The sequence below is a fragment of the Thermobia domestica genome, chromosome 5 (genome assembly GCF_964235325.1).
Source record: "Thermobia domestica chromosome 5, izTheDome1.hap1.1, whole genome shotgun sequence".
Classification (NCBI taxonomy): domain Eukaryota; kingdom Metazoa; phylum Arthropoda; class Insecta; order Zygentoma; family Lepismatidae; genus Thermobia; species Thermobia domestica.
The window spans coordinates 171,646,252-171,673,730 of record NC_137458.1 but is presented as its reverse complement, the minus strand read 5'-3'; the positions used below and the strand labels follow the sequence as shown (position 1 = coordinate 171,673,730).

General features: G+C 36.1%; 1 protein-coding gene across 2 annotated transcripts in view; it reads right to left on the bottom strand.

The window, feature by feature from the left end:
• Nucleotides 1-25,193, bottom strand: part of LOC145686278 (leukocyte elastase inhibitor-like) — a 62,416-nt gene extending 37,223 nt beyond the window's left edge. Inside the window, exon 1 of one of the 2 annotated variants that reach the window (XM_081759408.1) lies at nucleotides 24,962-25,193. The gene's annotated coding sequence lies outside the window, so the exon portion shown is untranslated. Of the gene's footprint in view, nucleotides 1-4,679; nucleotides 4,899-24,961 lie in introns of those variants that run through there. The other variant, XM_081759409.1, reaches the window with a different exon arrangement.
• Between the last annotated feature and the right edge of the window lie 2,286 nt (nucleotides 25,194-27,479).

Below are 27,479 nucleotides of genomic sequence, written 5' to 3'. Positions count from 1 at the left end.
TTGTATTTATGGTCTATTCAGCAACTGCATGAAAAAGAGATTTCTCTGTTCTTTAGGCCTCACTGTAGCGTAAACAAACGGGATGTCATTATTTCTGTTGAACATTTTGCACAACGGAAGTCAAATAACATAGATGCCGTTGTCTTCTTTGCTTCAGTTCAAACAGCGCCATTGTTATCAAGACCGGAAGCTTCTGAGAGGAAGTTGTAAAACATTGACAGTATGCTCAACTGTACCACAACTATCAATTCTAGATTCAGCATTATCATTCCCATGTATTATAAGTTTTCCAGTATCTCTTAACATTCTCCATGATATTTTTTAGTTGATTCAGGAATATATTTGATAATTTTTTCAACGATGAAAACCAATATCATAGTTTAGAAAATTCTTTCAAATTCAAGAAACAAAGTAAGTTTGTATGTGTATTGACAGTGTTGAATTCATATTAGCGATGTTGAAATTTGCATAAACATTAATCTTCGTTCAAATAAATGAACCTAACAATAACTTAAATAACGATTTTTTTTTTAACATAATATTAACTGCATTAATTGAGACTTTTAATGGAGAATCCAAAGGGACATTCTAAACATAAAGAGCCTCGGTTTAGGTGTTAAGACAAGAGGACCAAACCATGGAAACGAAGCAGGAACACGCACGAGAATTGATCGAATTCGAATTGTCTAGTCTCGAAAATGTGTCGTGAAAGTGAGTCTCGTCTCGAAAATATGTTTTTATGGGAAGAATTCTGTCTCGTCTCGAATGACGTTACTGAAAGTTGTTTCATCTCGTGCGCAACCCTAAACAAAAGCGACAACCCATAAATTAACGCTGCGCAATTTGAATTGTATGAACAAAAATGAATGAAATATTTAGTTTAATGTTCTACGGCTGTATCCTTTAGGTTAGGCTAAAGAAGACCGAGTGAATGATTAGTGGTGCAATTTATCGAATGAGAATTACGATAAAATGGAAGAATAGCTTGCATTTCTCGAAAATGTAAACGGAGGGGCAGATGATTTTTTTTGGGGGGGGAGATAGCTATTATTTTATACACCAAAAAAGATGATTTTATATTACTTATGATCTACATTGCAATGCAACATGTCTGGAGGTCGATGGATAGTTCCCCTTGCTTCTCTTGAGTCGTCATTGCGAATGAACTCTGAAAACACCACCAGAGCATGTATATGATGTTATTCAGAATATCCGCTACAAGTTCACGTGACTAGGGATCGAACCACGGATCTATCGCGCCAGACGTGAGGACTATCACTGTACCTACATAGCTTCAAACTATATATTTTAGATTTTTAAAAATGTAAGAAATGTTGAAATAAGTCAGTTAAGATAAATTAAAGCAAAACATTGCATAACTTCGATTTTTCATCACATTCTTATTAGATTTTGAACTAGCTGATTCACCATCTGTAGGAGTTGAGTTGATTTTAACGTCCCGTTCAGCAGCGAGGGTGTATTAGACGTGGACCTACTGATTAACGTGGAATCCGAACCACATGAGCTCCCGCCGGGAATCGAACCCGGGTTTCCCACGCCAAAGGCGCGTATGCTAACCGCTTAGCCACAAATGAGCTCACAATCTGTAGGAGGATAGGCTAATAGTGCTTGTAATCGTCCATATTGTTCTGGTAATCTGTTGCCAGATCCCAGTTATTTCTTCTTTGTTCTTCTCCCACCTCCGAAACATAAATTGAAAAGCTACTCATATTTGCAACATTTGGTTACATTATTTTCTCATGACAGTTTATTTGTGTGTGTTAATTAACAATCACCAGATACAGCATAGAGGCCTGTTCACTATTCTGTCATTAAGGAATTATGTTTTAAAAGTTGAATTTTGAAGAAAAGTTTCGAAAACGTTGTCACTTTCATCCCCAATTGTTTAGAATACACACTGATTTATAATTAGAGCTTAACTTATTTTATCAGGAGCGAAGCGTGAATTTAATTATTAAACAATGATCACTGCATACCACTGGCAGATTTCCATTCTCAACCATCTATACATGATGTTATAATAATTCATCTAATCAGAAACTACTCAAACGATAAGCAATAGGTGTTACACAGTATTATTAAACCGTTTGTATAATAAGTAGTTTCAAAGATTAGAAATTCAGATTTTTTTTTTAATAGAAAATTTAAATTGAGTACTTGAATAAAAATCCTTAACTGAGAAGTTAGAAATCGAAGTATTTTCATCTTTAGCAGTAAACACTTCTCATTAATTTTATATTCGGCCGAAAAACTGCTTTTTATGTATTCAAGTATTTTATTTGTTTCTTAGGGATACGAGAAGAATTACATTAAGTGCAATAACTCATACATCAAACAGTTAGTTGGTTGGTTTAGTCCTTGGTAGATTGTACTTTAACGTCCCTTTGTACATTTCGGAAAATAATTCCAGATTTACGAAGAATTCTTGGATAACATGCTTTCTAATGGGAAACCATGCTAAAACTGGCGTTCAGCGTTTTCAGACGGTAATGTTGATCATATTACGAGTGAAATACCCCATTTAATGTGGTGACGCACATCAGCACCTGAAGAAAAATATGTGGACTACAAAGAGTGTTATTCAAGAATTCCCCATCAATATAGAATTATTTCTTAATGTAGCACCGAGGCTATATAAGAAGCTCCTACAGCTTAAAATGGAATCAGGTTTGTATCAGAAACAAATACCCCCACTGGAAATTGAATCCAGCACCACCTGCGTTCTGTTAACCACTTGGCCAATATATTATTTCTGAGAAACATGTACGCATTTCTTTATGCTCTATGGCTCATAAAGAAATTTATTTCAGTTTTTTTTTTTTCTTTTCAGTGCATGCATGATTAGTTTAGAAAGTTTTTCATAGTAAGACTATCCATGGCTTTGGATTGATTATTTTAACAAAAGAAACACTGACCAAAGCTTAAAACAAATAAAGTGTGTTTTAAGCTTTGGTCAGTGTTTCTTTTGTTAGAAAGTTTTTTATATTCGGCGTTTCTGGAATTTATGGCAATGTTTTGTCAGTGAAACATTACGCGTACGTAATTATACGTAGAATATTTAAACCAGAAATCACTAAAATACACAAACTAATTTACAAATAACAGTAGTAAATTTACCCACATTCCGCTACACTTAATATTTTGCGCACTTTTCCCTGAGATTTGCGTATTATAATGAATCGTGTAATAGCATGCTTATAGCATTTTCATTTGGCCAAATATGATAATACTCCGTTATGGAAGTTATCTGATGCCTATTTGAGCAAAGTAGGTGAGAAAGAACTATACAAGCGAAATTAAAAAAAAAAAAAAAAAAAAAAAAAAAAACGTGATTCCTTTGAAAGAAAGTGAAAATATTCTGAGTGAAACTCCCTACCAAATTTCACTCCGTTAGTCCAGCAGTTAAATAAATAAATAAAATAAAATAAGGGGACAATAATACAGAAATGTTCCATTTACGCATCCCTTTTCTCAGGTCAAAACCTCCCTACGACAAGACATATTACCATGCATTCATAGAAGTTTCAAGTAGTTAGCGAGCGCACCTTTTTCGAATGAAGTTCCAGGTTCGATTTCCTCTGCACAACATCATTGAATAATTTAAGGTGGCCCGGATTCCATTGTAAGTCCATGTTTCGCATAGCCTTGATGCTAAAAAGAAACGCTAAACTTCAATAGAAGCAACCAACCAACCATGAAAATCTGTGAAGTTCAATGGCTCCTCTTGAGAGAAGTCCTTTCAGTAAAATTAAATCATTAATGTTTCGAATTAACATTCAAATTCTTATGCACAAGAGTAGTACATTAGCTAAGTTTTCTTTCCTCAGCTTCAAGCAATAATAATTTGATCTTTGCCGATGTGACTTCCCTCAAGAACAACCACCACTGGTGAAGTTATTGTGTGACGCTTGTTAAATAATTGTGTAGTAGGTGCTATTAGGGTTTTAGTATGCACTGTATTCAACCTTCTTATGGAAATGATTTATGCTTAGGTTTCCTCCTTATAACCTCTGGGGGAAAACTTTCCAAACGTAAGGTCACTAACAAGGTTAAAAATTAAAGAAACGTACTAATATATTCTTAATGTTACCCTTTTAAACCCTCATTAGGAACCGGCTTTCTTCTAGAAAATTTTGTCCAGAGGCCAAAATCAAAATGTGAGGGGGAACCCTGTGGTACAGGACGTGCCTTGAACAAGAGTGACATCTAATTTAATATTATCTTAGGTCCGGATGGCCGGTTGGCCAACTCCCGGGAGGCCAAACCCCTACAGAAGAATATTTGGAAGAAACACTGCTTTTGGAGTTGATTATTTTAAAAGTTTTATCTTAGCGTGCTTCTAGGACTTTTGAACAACAATAACAATTCCCACTGATCCAATGGTTAATGCATGTGCCTTTGGTGTACGTGCTCCCGGGTTCGATTCCCGGGAGAGCATATAAACTTTAATTTCACATTCATTCATTTAATGATTTGCCTGCTTTAACATAAAGAGCATAACCCCGGAACTTACACTTTGAAAAGATTATTTTTATGTTTTAAAAATAAGAAACCAATTCCATATTACTCTGGCAAATGGTTCCAAAGAAACGAGTCAGTAGTGTTTAGCATTTATATACTGTATTTATAGATAATAAAATTTTGTTATTATAGCTTACCTTCAATATTATTTTTATAACGCGAACTTTTTCTTCACTATAGTCTATTAAGTGTCAAAAAAAAAAAAATCACATGACTACGTTTTATCTGCACATTCATTCATCTTGCGTTAATTTGTCCATCCAAAATTGTTCAAGGAAACTAGAAAGCGATCGCACGATGCACTGTGAACTTGTATCACTGACATGAGCCTCTGTTTGAACTTCAGGTCACCCGTTGATGGGGAAAACCAACAAGAACGCTAAAAGTAGTTAACACTAGCTATGTATGAGGGAGTGAATAGTTTGGAAAACCCAACTAAAAGAGGATGACCCTTATTTCTTTCAGAAGAGAAACAGGATATAGACTTTTTTCTTCCTTTTCAATCTCTGAAATACGTACAAAACAACATATGCACATATTTCATCGCTCAGGATGGTTCGGCCGTGTTGGTTAGAGGTTTTATTAGAACAGCGTTTTCAAAATAATATGTATTTCAAAATAATATGTTTAAAAAAGAAGACGTCAAGTTAACCACGATCGAAGTGAGTGTTAGCGAAACTTCTATTTTCGTATTGATTGGCATTTATGTATGTGTCTCTGTTCCATGATAACTCTCGTAAATCTGATTCGAATTTGATAAAACTTCGTATGTGTCTTCCTTTCACTAACAGAAATGACATTTTTGGTGGTTGCAATCCGACACTTATAAGTAGTAAAATGAGATAAAACCCACCCCATGTTGCAACTTTACCCATGCAGGCAAGGCAATTTTTCAATATGAACCCCGTTAAAAAAAAAAAAAAAAAAAAAAAAAAAAAAAAAAAAAAAAACTCGAATAGGACAAAACCTAATGCGCATTTTCTTTATGTCATTAGTAAAATCCAAGAATCATACTGTGAATTCACTCATAGAAAATATGCCTGATGGGAAACTTCTGTTTAGAAAGTTCGATTTTGAAGTAATATGTTGTACATTTTCTTTGAGGTCTTCCAAATATCCCCTCTGCTGGGAGTTAAAATCAGTAAGGAAAAAAGTTCAGTTAAAATCAGTACTGGATTACCCTCTTATCTCCCCCCAATTTATTTCAGGAAAAAATGAAATTAAATCTTACAGTTTAACGTCCCATGTTTATATCTTTTAGGTTAAGGGAAAAGCATCATTAATGCAAGTGAGTGATGATGGAAGAACCCGTTTCCGATGTGGGAGGAAACGAGAGTACCTTCGCAAAAACTCAAGGACACAATGTTGTCCACCACAAACTTACTTGGCCAGGATCGAACCATGGATCCCACACACTAGAGGTAAGAGCTCTACCACTGGACCACCGTGCCTCTCGATTTCTTTTCGAGTTCCATTATATATTTCCTAAAATCATTCGGTTTTGATTCAATATAATGTCCATTTTCTTTTACTCTTTTCCGTAATACCCAGTACTTTGGATGAAAATCAGTGAAGAATGAAATGTGAATTTAGTAACTTCATCTGGGATACATTACCTTTCTAATTTTAAAAAAATATGAACGACGATAATTTCCGTTACAACTGTTTGATTTTTGTGTAATGTGTAGTACATTTTCTTTACGTCTTCACAGTTATTCACTCTACATAGGGCTGAAATCAGTAAAGAATAAAGTAGTGGTATTACTCTCCCACCTGATAGTATACAGTATATATTTCGTACAGTATGATATAGTTTTTAAGACTTCCCACTACTTGGACTTAAATCAATCGAGAACGAGGTGACCCCTCCCCCCAAAGTTTAAGAACCACATAGTCGATGATAACTTTGTAAATATTATTCGATTTTAACACAATATGATATATGTATTTATTGAGGTTTTTACATAATTGTCATTATTGCAGTTGTAGTCGGTCAAATATCGGGACTCACTTACTCTCCTCCCGTGAAGATTTTTTTTTTAATTATATGATAATTTTTATTAACATACTTAGATTTCTATAGAACATTATGTGTGTGTGTGTGTGTGTGTGTTTTGTCGGAGTTGATTCTTCTTTCTCACCTTAACCATAGGTTGGTGGGCAATATGGAACTTGAAAACTTCTTCTGACTGCATCTAGATATTCTATCCTTAGTCTTCCTCTTCCTGGTTTTCCTTCTGCCTTTCCCTCTTTCAATACGGTGATCCAATCGGAGTGGCCAAACATGCTGTTTCTTCTTTTTTTTTCTATTATCTTCATGATCTGTGTCCTTCATTAGCTTCCTTTAGTAACTCTTCATTACTTTTCCTTTCGGTCCATGATATACACAGCATTCTGCGCCAATACTACATTTCAAATGCTTCCAGCCTGGATATTTCAGCATTTCTCAATGTCCACGTCTCCAATCCGTAAAGCGCCACGCTCCATATCAGGGTCTTGATAAATCGTTTTCGAACGTCCAACGACACATTTCTTGATGCTAACAGTCCTCTATTCCTATTGAATGCCTGTTTAGCCTGTGCTATTCTAAAACTTCCGTCCGAAGATTAGAAACTTGAAATTAGTGAGAGGGAGGATCGGTCAGTTCAACAATGTACAGCATCACTATAGTGCAGGGGGCGCACCCACGGGGGAAGGTTCACCGGGTTCGGATTCCCCCAAAATTTCTTAACTTTCATTTGCACACTTTCCCAATAAAACTATAGGCCTACTTGTTTAAGAGGAAAACGATTGATGAGCATGAAAATTTGATCTTACATTTCATCTATACTCTTTCTCCTATAAAATAAATCTAGTTCTACCATTTTTTTCTGAAAAAATAGGTGGAAGAAGTATTTTACAATTACTTATCATCTTTTCGGATGCAGAATAATATCCATTCAATACTACATAGATCCCTCTCAACAAAAATTTCTGCGTGCGCGCCTGCTATAGTGTTTCAATGTCAGCAAACTCTTCAAAAGGCAACTATAGGTATAATGGTACCAAAAGCACAAATAATGAAATGACATACACCTTTTCTGACTTTCTCAAACAGTTATTGGGATTTATCTCAAGTTAGTCCTAACTTACGAATTCACAATAAACCATGCATACAAATGTGTTTTAACATACGGATTTTGTAACACTATAACGAGTTTTATCGCTCCGATTATTCGTTTGGAAAGAATCCTATTACATAGTTAGTAGCGAATATCAAGAGCTCCCTCGTGGTTACATGATTAGCGTACGCGTCTTTGGCGCGGGAGGCTCTGGTTCGATTCCCAGCGAGAGTTCATGTGGTTTGGATCCCACGTTACGCAATACGTCCATGTTTCATATAGCCTCGCTGGTGAACGGAACATTAAGCTCGAATCAACAAACAAATATATAAACAAACAATATGGCTATCAAAAAATGTGTATGTATAGGATGTTCCAATGAAAAGGATAATACTGAATTGAAGGAAACATAACTATAGAGCGAGTACTTTGCTAATATTACATTTTCATTCGGCAGTAATCTCGGAATGAATAAACTTCTCTGAATAGTCTTCAGGACGACGCAGAAAATCATACGTTGTTCCTACGTAAATAAAACCACATTTAGATTGATTTGACAGTTCTAAACTTGTCGGCATAACACTAAATTATATACACAAAAACTATACAGTGTGATCTGCGAAAAACCTTTAATTTAATCCATAGTTTCCGAAAATATTGTCCGGAACGTAGTCTCTCACTCTTAGCCGCCCTCTTCTTAGCCTTTTTACCTTACTTGTAGCCATTCTACCAGAAAATTTGTTTGGGTTGGAACAGTGGCGTAGGGAAGGGGGGCCCAGAGGGGCCGCCCCCCCCCCAAAGAGGTCCGACAATGTACTTTCGTACTTTGATGTTTGTAATTTTTTATATATTTTTATGTTTATATATTTTTTTGTTTGTAATTTTTCTATATGTACCTATAACAGCACTTGGCCCCCCCCCCCCAAACACACATCCTGGCTACCCTACTGGGTTGGAAGGACAAAATATTCGTGTGTGCGCATGTTGAAAATTTGTGAATGCGAAGTTCAGTACAGTTGGCCGAAACACGGATATATATATATATATATATATATATATATATATAGGTGTTCTCTTGATATTACGTGCTAAAGGTCATGGAAGGCGGTTGTTTAACTCTGGATCATAGCTTCCCCTCCGAAAGTATATCTGGAAGAAACACTGCCTAACTGTTGACCGAAAATAAGATATTTTTAAAAACCTTCACCGGAAAAGAACTGTGACTCTACATGGTAAGTTATCCAAAGGCGCCAATGAATGAATGAAGGTTATGAAGCAAAGTGAGTCGTTGAAATATTAGGATGAATGAAGGAGAATTTTGGAACTAATGATAAAAGTGTACAATTAAGTGATTTATAATTGTAGACCTGTAAAATTTGTACAAGATCAGTATGCTCTAATCAATGGTATAATTGGAAAAAGCGATAATTCTGAAGTTCAAAACCATTACATTCGAGACCACTTATATATATATATATATATATATATATATATATATATATATATATATATATATATATATATATATATATATATATATATATATATATATACAGGGTGGGCCATTTTAATTAATCCACGGAAATATCTGAAAAATGATAAAACATAGAAGAAATGTTTCAAGTACACGTTATATATTGCTAAGGGGGAAACCCAATTCCGCCAAAAGTACCCCTCCGCCCCCCATAAATGGGGGTAACGGGGGGTAACTTTGAAATGTCAAATGGGAACATGGGTCGAGTAATGCCTCGTTTGAAAGGTCTTGGAAAACTAAGTAACGTTGTACCAAAAGATGTTCCATATTGTGCACCGGTTTCAAAATGGCCGCCATAATATGGTTCGGAAACTCCAGTACCCGTAGTGTGAAAACCATGGAAGGTAAATGAATGGAACAAAATTGAAATACGTAAATATCATAGGGCATATCGAACGGTGTGGTCCCTGTGATCCCAGTGGCCTCCCTAAAGGGGACTTGGGGGCTAACTTCAAAATTTCAAATAGTAACATGAGTCGAGTGGTACCTCATTCGATAAATCTTGCAAAATCTAACATATTTCAGGAGAAAACGATTGATGTGAAATGGCAGTGTTCTCAAAAGGCCGCCGAAACATAGTATCCGTATCAGAGAAAATGTTTAGTATCCGTAGTATGAAAGCGATTGGAGATAAATCAACAAAAGAAAAACTGGAATAGCTAACTGACGTAAGGCACATCGAGAGGTGTTGTCGGGGTGACTCCAAGGGCCAACTGAAAGGTATCCGGGGCCAACTTGAAAATTTCAAATAGCAGCTTGAAGCGAGTAACATCATGTTACATAGACAAATTAATATCAAACAGCTTCTGGAAGAAAATTTTCGACATGAGACACCGTTTTCAAAATGATCGCAAAGACATGGTGACTGTGTCTAAGAAAACGTCTAGTGCCCATAGTATGAATACGGTTAGAGATAAATGAAAATAACGAAAATTAAATAGAAAACCACGGAGGCGTTCCAAGGCTCGAGAATAATACAACAGAGATAAAAATATTAGAGTAAAATTGCCATAATGTATAGAGAGAAATCCAAGTCCTGCAAAATAATCTCTCCCTGCGCTCTGTATGTGAGTGGGGTGGAAAGTAAAGTGAAAGTTCAAACGAGAACTCTACTTTAGTTCGTAAATTAAGGCTAACCTTACAAATAGTGGTTGAAACATTTGTTTGTAAGGATGACGCTGTAGTGACTAAAAAAAGAGACTTTTATGCAATGCGTGCTGGTTATTCAGAAAGCATTTCGGGGATATACGTACGCACCGTTTCGTCCCTCAAGCTCACAATATGACATGAATGCTAATAATTAATCAAAATGTAACTGTGGCCATCCGCGTTAACTTAGTGCACCAATTCTCTATGCATGAAGTCTGCCTTCCAAACAGCATTGGGTAGGTCAAGAGTACGCCCGAACCGTTGTCCGGTCGGACATTGAAATTTTGAAGTTAGCCCACAAGACCCCTTCAGGGAGGCCACTGGGATCACAGGGATTACATCATTCGATATGCCCTATGATATTTACATATTTTAATTTTGTTCCATTCATTTACCTTCCATGGTTTTCATACTACGGGTACTGGAGTTTCCGAACCATATCATGGCGGCCATTTTGAAACTGGTGCACAATATGAAACATCTTTTGGTACAGCGTTACTTAGTTTTCCAAGACCTTTCGAACAAGGTATTACTCGACCCATGTTCCCATTTGACATTTCAAAGTTACCCCCGTTACCCCCATTTATGGGGGGCGGGGAGGGGTACTTTTGGCAGAATTGGTTTTCCCCCTTAGCAATATATAAGGTGTACTTCAAAAATTTCTTCTATGTTTTATCATTTTTCAGATATTTCCGTGGATTAATTAAAATGGCCCACCCTGTATATATATATATATATATATATATATATATATATATATATATATATATATATATATATATATATATATGTGTGATAGAATGAAGAATTTAAGGGTATGTCATGGTCCAAGGAGAGAGTGGGCACCCCTAAGTTATCAGCCTTAAGAAAGGATTTTTTCTTCACATTTACCACAGCTTTCTTCTAAATTCCAAAATATTTTTAAAATCTGGACATTTACCAAATCTGGAGAAGGGGAAAGTAATCGACGAATTTCCATGTCACAGCAGAAAATCGAAGCAAGAAGAAAAACTGTTTTTATGTTGTGATGTGACATTGAGACAATCGTCTCCTGGAGGAATCACGAACGCCTTTGCTCAAAAAGCCGTGCTCCGTGCAGTGTTGCCGGTTTCTTCTCAAGGTCGTCATCGCATCGGTTGCCCAGCAGGCATCAGATGAGCGAACAGATACGTAGTGGCTATACGTGTCAAGGTTGCCCACCTTGAGAAACGTCAAGTTCACTGGAGCACGGCATTTAAATTTATTTACTTTTTCTTTTCTCACAACTACTACTGTTAAAACATCACATCACTAAAGGAGTGGAAGTGATGATGATTCTGTAAAACTGGTGTTTTATGTTACGTAAATGCTTAGTCATCTACTAACTTAGATTTTATTATAGGCATGCATTAGTAGCTGAAGTGCATGATTTTACAGCCTAATCGATTGGAGAGAGACCATGTATGTCTGAGATATTTTATCTTTCAAAAATTCAGGGGAAATGATAGTGCAGAAAATTAACCTCTGTTTCAAGTAAACTGTTATGTGTAGTACAGTAGCTTGACAGAGACAGTCGATGCAATTTACTAAAGTCTTCAATAAACACAATGCTGCTTTTTAATACTACACGTTTCATACACTACTTTGATTTACATTGAAACATGTTACAAACATATACTACTTATCAGAAATAAATGTTTCTACCCATAAAGTGGAGCAGTCCCGGGTTCGATTCCCGGGAGGGACATTGAGACGAAAAAGTGTGCAAGCTTTATCAGACCAGCCATCCCGAGTAAAGGTTTTCTGGGCTTTCCTCATTCACACCATGTAAATGCAAGGATGGTACCTAATATACAGGTATCAGATCACTTCCTTCCTTCCCTTTCCTCTGATAGTGTGATCGCCGAGGAACATCATCCCTCATACGTGATGGGCTAACATGGACATAGATGCCAACAGCCCAGAAATTTAATTTCTAATCCTAATCCTTCTCCTCAAACTTCTTTACTTTTTAATTCTTTGTGCATAGATTAGGATGATCAAATTCAGCAAAGAAAATTCCCGTACGATCCTCCCATTTCTCAAGCTGATTGCACATCCTCACAGAATAAAATCACACACAAGAAAATTATAAGTATCTGAATTTATTGCAACAAAAATTAATATACGCCTAGTTAGAGCATCACCTATTATCTCAACTTCACAGGTGATAATAGATAATCCATATTTTCCTCTGTTAGTAACTTCACTTTCGGCTAAATCTGTATATATACGGTCTCTTCTGCCTTTGGATTGCAGCTTGCAAATGAGCCTAATCAAATAGAAAATGTGAATAGGGATGTGACGGTGTATTAATCGTTATTAGTGTGTATAATGGAGAATCCAGTGTTTAAAAAGAAACAGTTCTTTATGATCCACTATTACATACAATATTACGTCCGGGTGAAATAAGAATGTGCTGAAGAACAGGAGTACTCGGGAAAATCCACCAACACCATATTGTCAAAACATACTCACATGTCCTGGAATTCAACCAGAGTCACTTTCACCAGAGATGAACGCTCTACCACTGAACACTGAACGCTCTACAACTGTTTAAAAAATGACCAGCACAAACTGTGAGCTGTTAGATATTCAAATGAAATGTCCAATGGATATAAATCATAACAGGTGAAGGTAAAAAGATGAAACAAAAAACTGAGATAGGGAAAATGTCAGATGGTGCACAGAATTAAGTGCTCTGTTTGTCGCTCGGAGGTAACCCGAAACTTTTAAATAGTAAGACGAGTAATCTTTCATACCATTGAAAAGAATATGGAAAAATAGCTTTTGTAAGAAAAAATGTCTTATGTGGGTCACAGTTTACGAATTCGTTTCCATTTAGCTTAAGTTTTATCTGACTATGCAAACTTGCCAGTGAAATAGTGATCACGATGTAAACGATGTCCCACACGAAAAACTTCTTCCTACAGAAGTTGTTTATTTTCCATGTTCTTTTCAATGGAATAAATTGTTTTATACATTACTACTTAAAATATCAGGGTGACCACTCGGCCCAATGATAGAGGTCCTACGGGACAAGTAGAGTATTCCGTTTTATGTGCCGTCTGATCTTTTCCTAGTTCTCTTTTTGTTTTATACTTCCTATTTTTGGCCGCTATTATCTATTTCCATTGAAAGTTTTGTCTACACGTGCAAGAATTCAAAAATTAAGTATGACCATTTTGTCAACGGTAACTCACACGAAAAACTACTACTTACAAAAGTTGTTTCTTTTTCCGCTCATTTTGTTCATCTCACTTTCGGTTTTACTATCTTATTTGCAGTCGTTTATAATTTATAAGTACTGGATGTTTTATTTGAAACACCCAGTACAGTTCTGTGAGCTTCTATTTCAATTGTGAAACTCACTAGGGAAGGTCGCACTTCGAATTGGCACTTCAAACAGATCGCTCAGCGCCAGAGCGGCTGACCGCGGAACTATCGTGAGCAGTACTCCGAACCTTGTCGCCCTATGTTTTTGTATTGCTGAAGACGTTGTTTCAATACATCATGTATTTTTTTTTTTTTTTTAAGCCAATTGAAATGCCAATTATGGGAAAATATTGGTCAAATTCAAGGAATAATTTGAAGATATTCAGTGAAAAAATAGGACGAAAACTTTTTAAAAATGATTAGAAATGTACGTTCAAAGCTGTGAACAAGGTGGTTTTCATTCTAGAGAAAACCGATCACATCATCGCTAGCAGTTTATATATATATATCACCGAATATCGTAAAACATTCCCTAAAGTTTGGGCACTATTTTCCAACAATCCCTATTTAAATCAGTTGATTTTTTTTTTTTTTTAAATGCTAGTGATGAAATATTGAAACACCGTCTTTCACAATGTATAAGCAGAGGGCGACTGGTTTCGGAGTCTCGTTCACGTTAGTTCCGCGGCCAAGCGTTTCGGAGACAAATGTCATTGTTCAATTAGAAGCAGAAGCGTAATTTCAGACTTCGCTTGAAGGGGACAAGAGCACCACCGACATAAGACTTTCACGTTTTGTACTAGTATATTAGCAGACAATCGATTCAAGTATATGATTCCCTGAAATTCTTGGGGGGAGAGCAATTGCTCCTCCTGTCTCCCTAAATGACGCTCCTCATTTGAAAAAAAAAAAAAAATGAAATGAAATATTTGAGTTTTACGTTGCACGGTTAACTCCCCATTTGAAGGTGGCCATACAGGAAAGTGACATTTGAATGACAATACAGTCGAATAGTGTTGGAAAATACATTCTATCAGCCTATCGACTCAGTGTGCCATACAGAAACAATTTGCAAGTTGTAAAACGCTATTACCCTTCACCTCCTTTGTAATAAGTCACCTTGTCTTGCAAAGTACGTACGCTTTGACTTCACCATTGTGCTGGGCACCCATGAACCCCCCCCCCGATACCAAAAATTAAGAGTGTCTAAAAATAGTTCTTTTAAACTTTTTGCAAAATCTGTTCAATTTTGAACTTTCAACGCTCGTAATTCAAACACGCTTGCGATCAAGGATTTCTCCGTTTGTGTAACTGTTTCATATGTAAAAACGATTCGATTGAGCATAGTATCGATATGAAGTCAGAGTAACACCCCGCAACCTTCCCTAGTTAGTAACGTAGTCAGGGCTTGAGTTCTGCAAAAGTTGAAGGAGAGGCACGATGCAGGACGATCGAGGTGCTTGAAGATTTTTTCTTTATTTTGATTTAATTACAATTCAATATTTTGAGACTTAAATACTAGGTCATAATAGTTTTAATATGTATTATACATTTTCTTTAGTTCCTAGCTAAAGATTTGAAATTGTTGTCTTTTTAAAAAAACAAGAACTTTTGCATTATACACTGTGTTTCTTTCCGGTTAAGGCCGCGAATGCACCGCAAAAACATCGGCAAGTGATACCACAGTTGACTGCAAGCGCAAATAGGTTCGGAAAGCGCATAGGTAATACACCAAAGTAAATAGTGTTTATCATTCCTGGTTTCCTTAATTTAATAACATTTTTTTAGATAATATTCCATCTTGGGATTAGAAGTAGAATGCATAATTTTTTAATAATAATAATAATGTACAGTAATTGAAATTATAATTAAAATTAAATGAAAATCAAAAGTCTTATTTTCTTCTCCTGTTGACCGAGAGAAACGACCCATTATTATCGACAATTAGTGCACTTAACTCGTGGAAATGCGATAAGAATATATTCGCAGCCTCTGATTGAAGTACGCAGTGTAAGTATGAAATGCGATACGTTTCTCAATGATTCACGTATTGTTACTCTTCTTTCCAACGCAATTGCGATGTGTATATTACTTCCGAATATAATCTCAGTGCAGGTATTGTTCAGTGTATAAATTCATTAACTTTAATTTTAAAAGAGAGAGACACAGGGGCGGATCCAGGACCGACTTCTGAGGGGGGCGGTGGGTTGTCATACTGCTACTTAGAGCTACTATTAAGAGCTTCAAACTCTGGGATGGTTTTTATTTATATATGTAAAATAAGAAAGTTTCCTCCAGGGGGGGCAATCGCCCCGATCGCCCCCCTTGGATTCGCCACTGGAAAGACAATTTATGAGTTCCAGTTCTAGTTAAAATGTATTTTTGCAATTTCAACCGGCTTGCGGCCCACGCTCTTGGCCTCAAGCAGAAAGAAACACACTGTATTAACCTTATTAAAGAAAATAACTTTGTTGCTACCAGTAAGTGATTATTTGAGAGAATGTTCAGGAGTTGTGTCTCAGATTATTGCTAGTATTGTTTCAGTATTACTTTTCACCATTGTAAATTGAAAATCCGACCGATACAAATATTTAAAATCGTCACTGCTATTACTTTATCTACAAGTTTCGGTCTACATAAAATTATATTGTTTAAAAAATAGGAGAAAAAAGAAAACTTACAGCAGTTTATATCCTGCTTGTAACTAACTTTGTAGGCGTCTGAGGTATATCAAGTTTTTTTATTTTTATTTTATTTTTTTAATAGTCCCAAAGGATATTTAATTGATCACTGTTCACCTTCGACTTGCTGTGTTGTAAAGAAACACGAAAAGAAAAGCTGTTTCATACAATGTTCTGAGAACAGTATTGGGTGAGGGTTAGAGATGCAAGAAAACCGGCTTAAAAGAAAGAAAAAACGGTGATTTTCGCCTTTTTAATAAATATTAAACAAGTATACCAACCTAAACGACGTAGCGACGATATTTCTGTGAATATCGAATAATTTTTGAAATCTCCTGATCTCTCGCGAACCTGCTGATTATAGGCACCTGGGAGAAGCAAGGAGAAGTGGCCCGGGCCCCTTCCTCAATGTTAGTTTGGGCACTTTACGATATGGATATTTTTACTTGGACCTTTGCATGGATATCTGACAACGAAACACATACTTGAACGGACCTCACACAAGGTATGAAGAAATCGGCGCTGCTGCCGTTGATGAGCAATTATCACAGATAGTTGCGATTTTAAGACAGTTTAGAAAAAAAAAAAAAAAACCGGCAACACTGCTCGAGATCTAATTGCTTTCGAAAAAATCTATGCAACACGCTATTATTACTAATCTTTAATAATAATAAAATAATATCATTAGATTTTCGCATATAAAGTAGCAACGTAGAACCACGAAATTTAATACACAGACAGACAAATCTAGTCGCGTAGGAAGCAGTTTTGTTTCGATTTTCGGCTCGGGAGATGACATACTGTACATGTATAAAAGTAAATGATTTGGGACATCGGATATTAATGTCAAATTGATAGTTTTCGGGGTTGCTAAGATGAATAGTAATACCCCCTACGCAGTTTAAGTCCTACTTTAGCCCCCATCGTCACACGGGAGATGGGGATGGAAAATGACATCTCAAAATGATCGATATAATGTCGAATCCATAGTTTTCAGAATCGCTAAGCTGATTGGTGAAAGTCCTGATGACATTTAAGCTTATGCTTAGGCAAAAATGGATGTGTCTGCTGGCCAAGGAAATGGCAGAGCAGGCGCTTCTCTTCGTTATTTATTTATTTATTCCATTTATAATGACAGGAGCAACGCCGTTATTGATATAATTTACTCATATTGACAGGGGCAACACCGAAGACGTTACTCTATTTATTCATTTAACCTCTTTCTTTACTCATTTTTTGTTTTAATTTTCGGCTTGGGGTATTTGCGGAGGGTCAAAATGTAAATAGGAAAGGATAAAAGGAAAGGATACATGTTCAGAATGTCAAATCTATAGGTTTATTTATCGCTGAGATGAATGGTGACACTCGAAGCGCCATTCAAATCGAAGTATAACCCTACAGTTATGAAAGGGAGGATGGAAATTTCAAAAATGGCATGTCAGCAAGTTTGTAAATTGATAGGGGCCGCCAAAGGTGTTACTCTTCGTAATTTCACTCATACTGACAAGAACAACCCCAAAGGCATTGCTCTTCGTTATTAATATATTTGACCAATATTGATAGTTGCAGCGCAGAAGGTATTGCTCTACCTTAATTACTTATTTCCCTAATATCTTTAGTTCTAATATTTTGCATAAATCCTATACTCCCCGTGCGAAGAACGAACCTTTCTGTCAATAATAATAATAATAATAATAATAATAATAATAATAATAATAATAATAATAATAATAATATGAAGAATAATAATAGTTAATTGATTCATTTGAAATTTAGCGTCCCTTTCAGCAGCGAGGGTATAGGAGAGACTGATCTACAGCATACTGTGGGACCTACGTAAGCTCTCACTGGGATCAAACTCGGGAAGAATAGTAAAAAAGAAAAAAAGAACGTTGTATGAATAAATTTTGCACGTAAAAGTGTATTGAAATAGGAAACCATTGCAAAATCTGTCAAAATCCTAAATTTTTAATCTGCATAAACGATGCCTAAAAGGCGAAGTGATGGCTTAAAGTTCAGAGAAGTCGAGAGAAAAGTAACTCCAATTACTTCGAAACTAAAATCTACATAAAAGATCATACAAGAACGATAGTTTAAAGCCTTTACCAGGACAAAGGAGGGTTATTTGAGTCAGAAGCATTGAGTAAATAAATAAATAATATATATAATAGCAATAGGACTTACACTACAACTTGGCTTTCGAGACCTGAGAGTTTTTAGAGCTAACTACTGGAAAAAATACATTTTTGAATCACTGTAATATATAAATTATTGTATAAAAAATTGAATGTAACTATGTGTGCCTGATCATCACAGTCAAATTGCAAAGTCAAATGAAATTACTTTTGGTATATAGTTAGGCCTTAATCCAAATTGGGATGTTATATTGCTTTTATTATCATGCATAATATCCTAAGGAGGTAGTGAGGATCCGAATTTTTGCGTTAAAAAAATGAGTATCTCGCAAGTCGTTAAACTTACAGAGTTGAAATTCAGTGTAGCGGAAAAATGGTAGTGAATTGGTTTGTAAAAATAATCGAAAACGACCGATATTAGTTGAGAAACAGACTCAGAAACAATTATTAATTGAGATACAAAAAATACAGTGCTTCGCTTCATATATCCATTGCTTTCTACTATAATAATTGCTTAAGCTTATATGTATTATATGGAGCGCTTACAGCACAGGGCAATCAACCCATAAAGTTGTGAGAAAAATAGGCATAAAATTTGTACTGTAAGCTTAATTACGCGGAAATTTGAAGTTTGGATTGTACGCATAATTGTATGGAAAATTTTACACTTTTTTCCCTTTACGTTGATCTACTTCCCTTTATTTGGAACTTCGAAATTTCATCCTTTTTTCCACTGAAAAGTATTGGTAATTCGACAAGGAAATAATTATACTATGATAATTTAATTGAAATTCATCGTAATTTGGCACACGGCAAACAGCAGTGTGGTAATTGAAGGGGAAGAAAGAGGGAAATTCCCATTCACCTCTGAACACTTTCCAGGAACCTCGTTCCCTTTCGCTTTCTAAACGGGGGAGGGAACTTTGTAATAGTATTAAACCTTCATGTGTTATTACAAAAATTAAATTTATAAACAAATAAGAAATCATCAGTTTATCAGGCTTTCACAAGATTCCCTATCAAAGGCGTGGTAGATGAAGTTTCTGTTCTACATGGGTCGACATTACCAACTGACATGGTCGATATGGGAAAGATGTTGTATGGTGATAGAGAGATGATACTTCTTGCTGAGTATTTCAAACCTGACCAAGAAAAATCGTTATCAGACTTAAGTCTAACAAGTAGATTGTCGATGAGAAGTTGAAGAAATCGGGTAGAAGTATTATCGATTTCGACGGCAAGAGTGCGAACGGGGATTTCCCCTTATGAATTTACAGATGACTGATATTAGAAATAGACTAAGTGCTCAAACATTGTCTAACTTGTTGCTCATTAATGTTAATGGCCCACCGCTAGACAAGCTCAAAGTAGACGAGCTAGTTATTTCTTGGCTGAAGGATGGACATCATTTCACTGCGGATGATTTACCGCCAAAAAGTTACCAACAGGAAATAAATCCGATTTCAGATTTGTTTCAAGGTGGAAAATTACGAGTTACGGAAAATGTATACTTGTATTACTAAAGGCTTATTTGTGTTATCAACTTTGTACCTAATTTTTAGTAAGTCTCTTCTTTGCTTTAGGTAAACTACTTTGAATAAATATTCATAACAATTGCAATTATGCAAATTTGTAACTTAAATTTAACGTGGTGTTTTAGTGATCACACAAATTACAATAATTATTATGAACATACTTTATGGATATGCTCTCACATAGGGTACCCGAGCACCTTTATACCATATGAACAACTGATTTTCAAGTCTTTTGTGAGAAAAAATACTGTGAACTGAGAAACCATAACCTTTTCCATATTGTACAGGGGTATTTTCCTGCGGAAAGAAGTTTCTTGTGGAATGCGTTCAGAAATTAACACTTGCAAGAATACTCTCTTAGTACAAGTATATTTTAAGCACACACTAATTTCCCCCACCTCGAACTTTTTCAATTTCCTCACTGACAAACACTTTACCATTTTATATCTTAAAGGTCAGATCCACCGTCATTGTAACAGAGTGGGGCTTGAGCGATTGACTAGAAATTCAAACTCCCATTAGTGACAATTTCACAGTCTTGTTTTATTACAAGTGTAAACTCTTTAGTCAGTTCAGAAGAGGCCGTGGATCGTGTTCAGAGTTGATGACGATGGATTTAGGTGAGTCAGAGTAGGTCACCGTGGGTGGTGGGTCAGAGTGGGTCACCGTGGGTGGTGGGTCAGAGTGGGTCACCGTGGGTGGTGAGTCAGAGTGGTCGTGGGTCACGGTGGGTGGTGGGTCAGTGGGTCAAGTTTTCATTGACCCACGCCAACTCTGGCCAAGGTGGAGGGGAGACTTTTTATCAGAACAAATCTGGGCTAAAATAGGTGACAGCTAGAGTTGAGCGCTATCGTACACCTTGTATAAACGCTCATGTCTATGAGTGCTTTATATTTACCGAATTTAACTACTTCTAAATCACCAGATCACACAAGTCGATCATCGCGAAACCTAAAACTACCTTAATATTTCAAATGCTTGAGACTGAAACAAATTATTACTTTACTTGGGATAAATCTTAGTTGAATACAGTAGTATTGCAGATGAACTATTAACACATTCTTCCAAATACTTAAAATTGTATGTTACTTATATCATTGAAATGAACTTTTGAACGCAGTTCGCATTGTTCTCGAGTTGTATTTTGGTGACATTTTGATTAAAATGCGTATCCTAAAGGAGCAAAAGAGAATTTGAAAATGCTTTCAAAAAAACTGAATATCTTATGAGCCCCTCAAGTTAGGGATATGTATCTCGGTACATAAACTCCTCATTAGAAATAAGTGAGTACGTGTTTCAGTTACAGAAAATACCGATTCTAACGAGGTGCGGAAGGAGGGAGCAATATCTATATTATAAGTTTCTATTCTGTGTGTGGAAATGGCTGAATCGTTTGAAATGACTTTTTGAATATAGCACTTGGCTGAGATCGCGTTTTCATTATTTTCATCGAAATGCGTAAGGCTTACCCTATGGCATGTAAAGAGGGTGGATTATTATTTACTGTGAAGCTGGGGCTTTATCATTTCACTTTGATCAAAATATGCATCCTAAGAGAGGAAAAGGAGGCTAAATTTACCTTTCAAATATTTTACGTAAGTCTCATTCTTCTTGTGCGAAGAACATATAAAAGTACTTTGCCTGCACATTTTCTTTCTTAGTTTAACGTAACATGGTTATGTTCCGAGGCTGAGAGAGACGGTGATGATGATAAACGAAATGGTGGAATGAAGAAAGTGGATTCATAAATACACTAGGGGGCCCACATGAGCTTTGGGGAGACCCGGGCCTCCCGGCCCCCAGGATCGGCGCCCTTGCGCTTAAGTCCTACACAAACTGATTGACTTAGATATTTGTAATGTTGTTCTTACAGATAAATATAAATATGATATATAGCATGAGAAATCTGATTTCAATATGGTTAGCCTATATTGTAGCCAGCAAAATTTCGTAATTCTAAGTAGCATTATTCTTCCAAAATCTGCAGAATGGATGGACTGATTACGTTCCGTTTGATGTAAATTAACCCACAACATTAATTAGATCAAATTCGATTACATAAATATCACTTCAAATTTATTTGTATCGATTCTAAAATTTTGAAGCAAAAGAAGGTACGCTATGAGTATTACAGACTCTCGCTGCTGAATGTAACATTGCTGACACAACCAATCTAAATTTACTGACAAATCTTTTTTAAAAATGTAGACTCGATTTACACAATTTATTAGTGGCTTCTGATACTAATGTTTTATATTTGTAGACACTTGGGAAAGTATACGAAGATATTTGATAGCGTCTCAAGATCTAGCACATGGTTCTACATAAAATGCACCAACTGGAATTCCCCACATACATAACTTTCTGCTGTTTTGCCTTGATCAAGGACCACGTGGGAAGGGGAATGCCTATCATGTCGGTCGGAGAATAAGGAAGACGTTATCTTCCGAGTGTTTTCCTGAAGGACATAGCTGAATTTGTCATTCTCTTAATCCTTTTCCTTGCTTTTGTCTACATTTACATAATAGGCACGGTATACAGTACACGCAATAGGTAAAGCTGAACATTATGACTGATGCGGATGATAAGCGCAACTCCAGCATTGTTGAACAAAACAAAGTAATTATTTCATTTTAAGTAATACCATATTTTATCAAAGCTAATTTTAAAAGAACACTTGAAAGGGCAAAGGAAGCTCCTCTTAGGTAAAAAAAAAAAAAAAAAAAAAAAAAAAAAAAAAAAAAACCCTGACTGAAACTGGATTTCTTTTTTGTAATTGAAGTATAAGTTTAAAGAATAAATTTCATTTTCCAAATCCAAAATTGTCACGTAAACATACTTTTGTTCATCTGTTTCGATCATTCTAAAGACGTGGCAGTGACTGGTAAATACAATAAAATGATTAATGCCGATTTCAGTTTCTCATTTATAGCAAAATTAAGCTTACTAGCGAATGTCTACGGATATACAGAATACAGGTGCTAATGCAGGTGCTAGTGCTAATGCTTCCCATAAATGGGTCTGAAAAGAGATACTTTAGACTTAGACCTGTCATACAGAATTTTGAAGGGGTCTTTTTTTTTTTTTTTTTTTTTTTTTTTTAATTTTAATTTTCCAGAGTTAGCAACCTTATATTATAAAAGCTTCAGTTGAAGAAAGACATGCCTTATAGCTGAACTTGGTCCACATACACATTCACACTATAAATAATCTTCAGTATCGTAACACAAAAACTTTTTTTTTTTTTAATCAAGGCATAGGTATATACGCTTGCGTCAGACATGGTACAGCGCAGCTAGCGACTTTGAACTATTAAGAATTAATGTGATTGACAGATTGTAACGCCCTGCGTTTATAATAATGGTTAGGTATATCTAAATATTTTCGCCTAGATGTTTAGGCAACTTAAATTCTTAAATATTTTGAAGTTTCATATTAGCATTACTCACAGATTGAGATGTTTTTATATTAAAAAAATAGAATTATTATTATTATCATTGAGTAAATTTTCCAATGTCCCTCTGCAGTTGATATCCTTACACAGAACGAGAAATTAACACTCGCTTAATTTTAACAAAATGAATCCAAATTTCCCAAAGCTAAGTCGATTCGACTTTCTTACTCTCTTAAAGCGGTCCTACTTCCCGATGCACAGATGGATCATGTATTGAAACGTTTATCCTTATTTTTTTTTTATTACATGATCATTGGTAATATAAACGTTAGTGAAATCAATATAGATCGGACCCGAAGGTTAGAAATAGGTAGGAAATAATGATTTAAAATTTAATGCATACATGAAATGAATCATTTGTGCACACTTTAAAAAAAAAAAGGTCCGATTCTAACAGCATACCTTGGGCAATGGTTTCCAACCTTTCTTGAATGGTGACACACTTTAAATGAAGTTCCACATCATGACACGTTTGTTTGATTTTCTATTAACAGTACTACACTATTTAACATATACTTAACATATACATAATAACATGTTACTTAACATAAACTATAACATTGTAAGCTTTTAAGTTTAAATAAAGTACTGATTGTATGTAGTACCACGGTAGGACTGCGCATTGTTGGATTAAATGTTTCTTAAGTTTACCATTTTAAAATTTCGTGAATTTCGTATAATACATTGATTGGGAATAGCGCCAAATGAACTTTGTGGTGGACAAACACAGTGTGCGTTAGGTTTTCTCGCGGTTCTCCAGTTTCCTCCCACTTTGTTCATCATTCCATTTCCTTCATTTCTCATCATCACTGTCTCCTTTATCCTTGCCGGCATAAGCGTGGGACATAAAAATTAAAGATCGCATTTCATTTCCCTGATTGGAAATCACTGCGTGGGTAGATTGCAATATAATGGGGGTATGTTTAGTACAAGGGGTCCAGAAGCACGTAAAAAACACAAAATTTACAGGAGAAATGAGTGATGCAAGTACTTAGACGTAACATAACATAACCAAATCTAACCTAACTTAACATAAACTAACGTAAGCTAACCTGAACTAACCTAAACTAACGTAATATTAGTAGAAATAAGAGAAATTCTATGATTTTTTGGAAAATTATGCAGGACTCCTACACTAATATAACATAAACTAAACTAACCTAACGTAACCTAAACTACCCTAACCTAACTTAAACTAACCAACCCTACCCTAAACTAACCGAATGTGAACAGAAATTACTAGAATTGTAACATTTTTTAGAGAAAAGATCTGGACCCCTTCTGCTAAACATAGGCCACATGTTTTCTTAAATTACATCAAGAACAATTGTCGTAATTTACATAGCTACGTCAGTTTCGTTCAATATCAACAAAGGATTTATAAAAAAAAAAAAAAAAAAAAAAAAAAAAAAAAAAAAAAGCTTGTTAGGTAGGTTGTAATTTCGAAAGCTGTATCGCAACTTACAAAGAATCTTAAACTGAATTAAAATTAACAAAAAGAGAATTATTTAAACGAAATAAATAAGCAGATAAATTGGAAGTATGAATCGAATATATGAGCTGATAGAAATAATGCAATTTGGCTAATACACTCACCTTAATTTTTGGTTGGTACTGAGTAAATGAGTCAATGAATTCTTTGCTGCGACCCTGAATTCATATACACACACGCCTTCCAATACAGGTGCAAATACACAAACACACACTTCAACCGCCTGTCTTGCACGCTTCTCACTTCTCGCTCCACACTACTTCACTCTGAACACTACCGTGAGCGGCGCTGACTTGAAGCTTATTAATGGTTGGTGCGGGAACATGCTAACCTTCTTCGTCCACTGAACGGGTATTCTGACGTCACACAAGCTTCCGATGATGTGTGACGGGAAATATGATCATTCAGAAATCCCTGGTTGTATAGTGATTGTGTGGGAGGCCATACAAACACAGATGACAGTCAATTATTTTTGCATAATTATGTTTTTCCTGAAAGAAAAGGGGGAGAAAAAAGGACAAAGCAAATGTCTGCTTTGAAGTGCAATAAAAAATTTGCATTTTCATTTTCCGTGCAATTCATTCAGTAACATCACATTCATTATTAGTTCCAAGAAAGATTTAATCTCAAAAACTGATACACGAAGTGAAAATGAAAAATTTTGTTCACACAAAGGGAATGGAATGAATGGTTTGTAATAATCCCACAATGAACGAGAGTACTCAGATGGTACGGAACTATATGAGAAGATCGGGGAAATGGACTAATACGTTTCCCTGAATAAATGATTAGATCTTTTATTTCCTGATTTCGACAACTTGGCTGATAAAAAAGAGACTAATAATGCGTAGTTAATTTATCTACAAATATTACGTGCTTTTATATTTTTCTGAAAACGATGCTATTTTCCCAAGAAACCATTTCTTCACTTGGCTTCGAGTGACCAAGGGAACCAGGGGAATCCTCGTCAGAATTAGTTGAAGCGAGATTTATCATTCGACTCAACCGGGATATGTACAGTATGTCTGCCATCTATTTATCTGTCTGTCTGTTTCACGACAAGTCTCTTAAAATTTATCCGATTTAAATTAATCTTGGTATGTGCGTTCTGCCAACCTTCGAAAATAAGCCTTTTGTCAGCGGTTGAAATCCGTCAAGAATAAGAGCACAAAGTCTATCATATGTTGCAAGTTTGCACATATACATAATATAATAACAAAAGAACTATCCAATGTAACCTACGTAAAAGTGATTAGATTTTAATTAAATATAGTGTACATCTTCCCGATCACTCCTATTACTGGCGGTTGAAACCGATCAATGTTAAGAAGGTGTTAAAGAGGTAACTTGCCCTGAACTACAAAGTTTCATAAATTAAATAATACAAGCAAATAATTTTCCCTAATAACGCTCAGCAAAAATATTCGCATTTGATACAATATAATGTAGGGTATATATTACTTTGAGGCTTTCCAATCATTTTATCAACTTACTAGGGAAGTACATGAAATGGTATGCGGGGATATGCATGTGCTATATATCGTTGGAAAGGTCACACCGAGTATACTTCACATGAGAAATACTCGCTTGAATAGGGCCTGTAGGGGGCGTGGCGACCATTTAAAGATCAGAACAAGGCTCGCTCCGAAACACCAATAAACGTGGATAAAATAAGAAGCTATGACGTAATTATTTTGAGATGTAGTATGAATAGGTTTGAAAGGTAGCTGAATACGAATCTGACACCAAATGTTTACAAATCAAAATGGCGGATCCAACATGGCGGACAAAAACTACAAAAAAAAAAACATGCTATGAATCTGAAATCAGGTATATGGAGATATTCGACGTCACTGTGTATGAATCAGATGCTAAGAGTGTAAAATTCAAAATGGCGGACAAAACGTAAAACACTGCTGGAACTGAAAGCAGGTAAGTACAGGATAAGTAGGGGTTTAGGGTTGTGAACGGCTCGAGCGACTCGGCTCACAGATCATTCATTATCGATCGGAACCGAGAAGTGAGCCTAGCTAGCAGCTCACCCAACCGAGCCGGCTTGAGCCGATGGCTCACCCGAACTGAACGAACCGAGCTGATAGTTCACTCCAACCAAGCCGGTTCGAGCCATCGCCTCAGTTGAGCCGAGTCGAACCGAGCCGGTTGACTACTTTCAACGGAGCTGACTCGAGTCGATGACTCATCTGAGACGATTCGGTGGCTCATCCCAACCGAGCCGACTCGAGCCGATGACTCATCTGAGCAGTGTCGATGGCTCTTCTCAAGCGAGCCGGCTTACACCATCGGCTTACTTGAGCCGATCCGATGACTCATCTCAACCGAGCCGGCTCGAGCTATTCGCTCAATTGAACCGAGCGGAGCCGGTTGAGATTACTACTCGGGTTGGGCTTCTGCTTCGGCTCAAAAATTCGATCGTACAAGTCTCAACCTTGGTTCGATGGTAAAAACTACAATATATATATACTTGTATTGATGCTCACGTCATTTGAGGCTGTCTCGTTATGTGAATCTATTGTCTTGTTATCGAGACTTGACGAGATGAGTGGGGCCGCGGTGGCTCAGTGGTAGAGCGTTCACCTCTGGTGCTTGGGGTCCCGGGTTCGA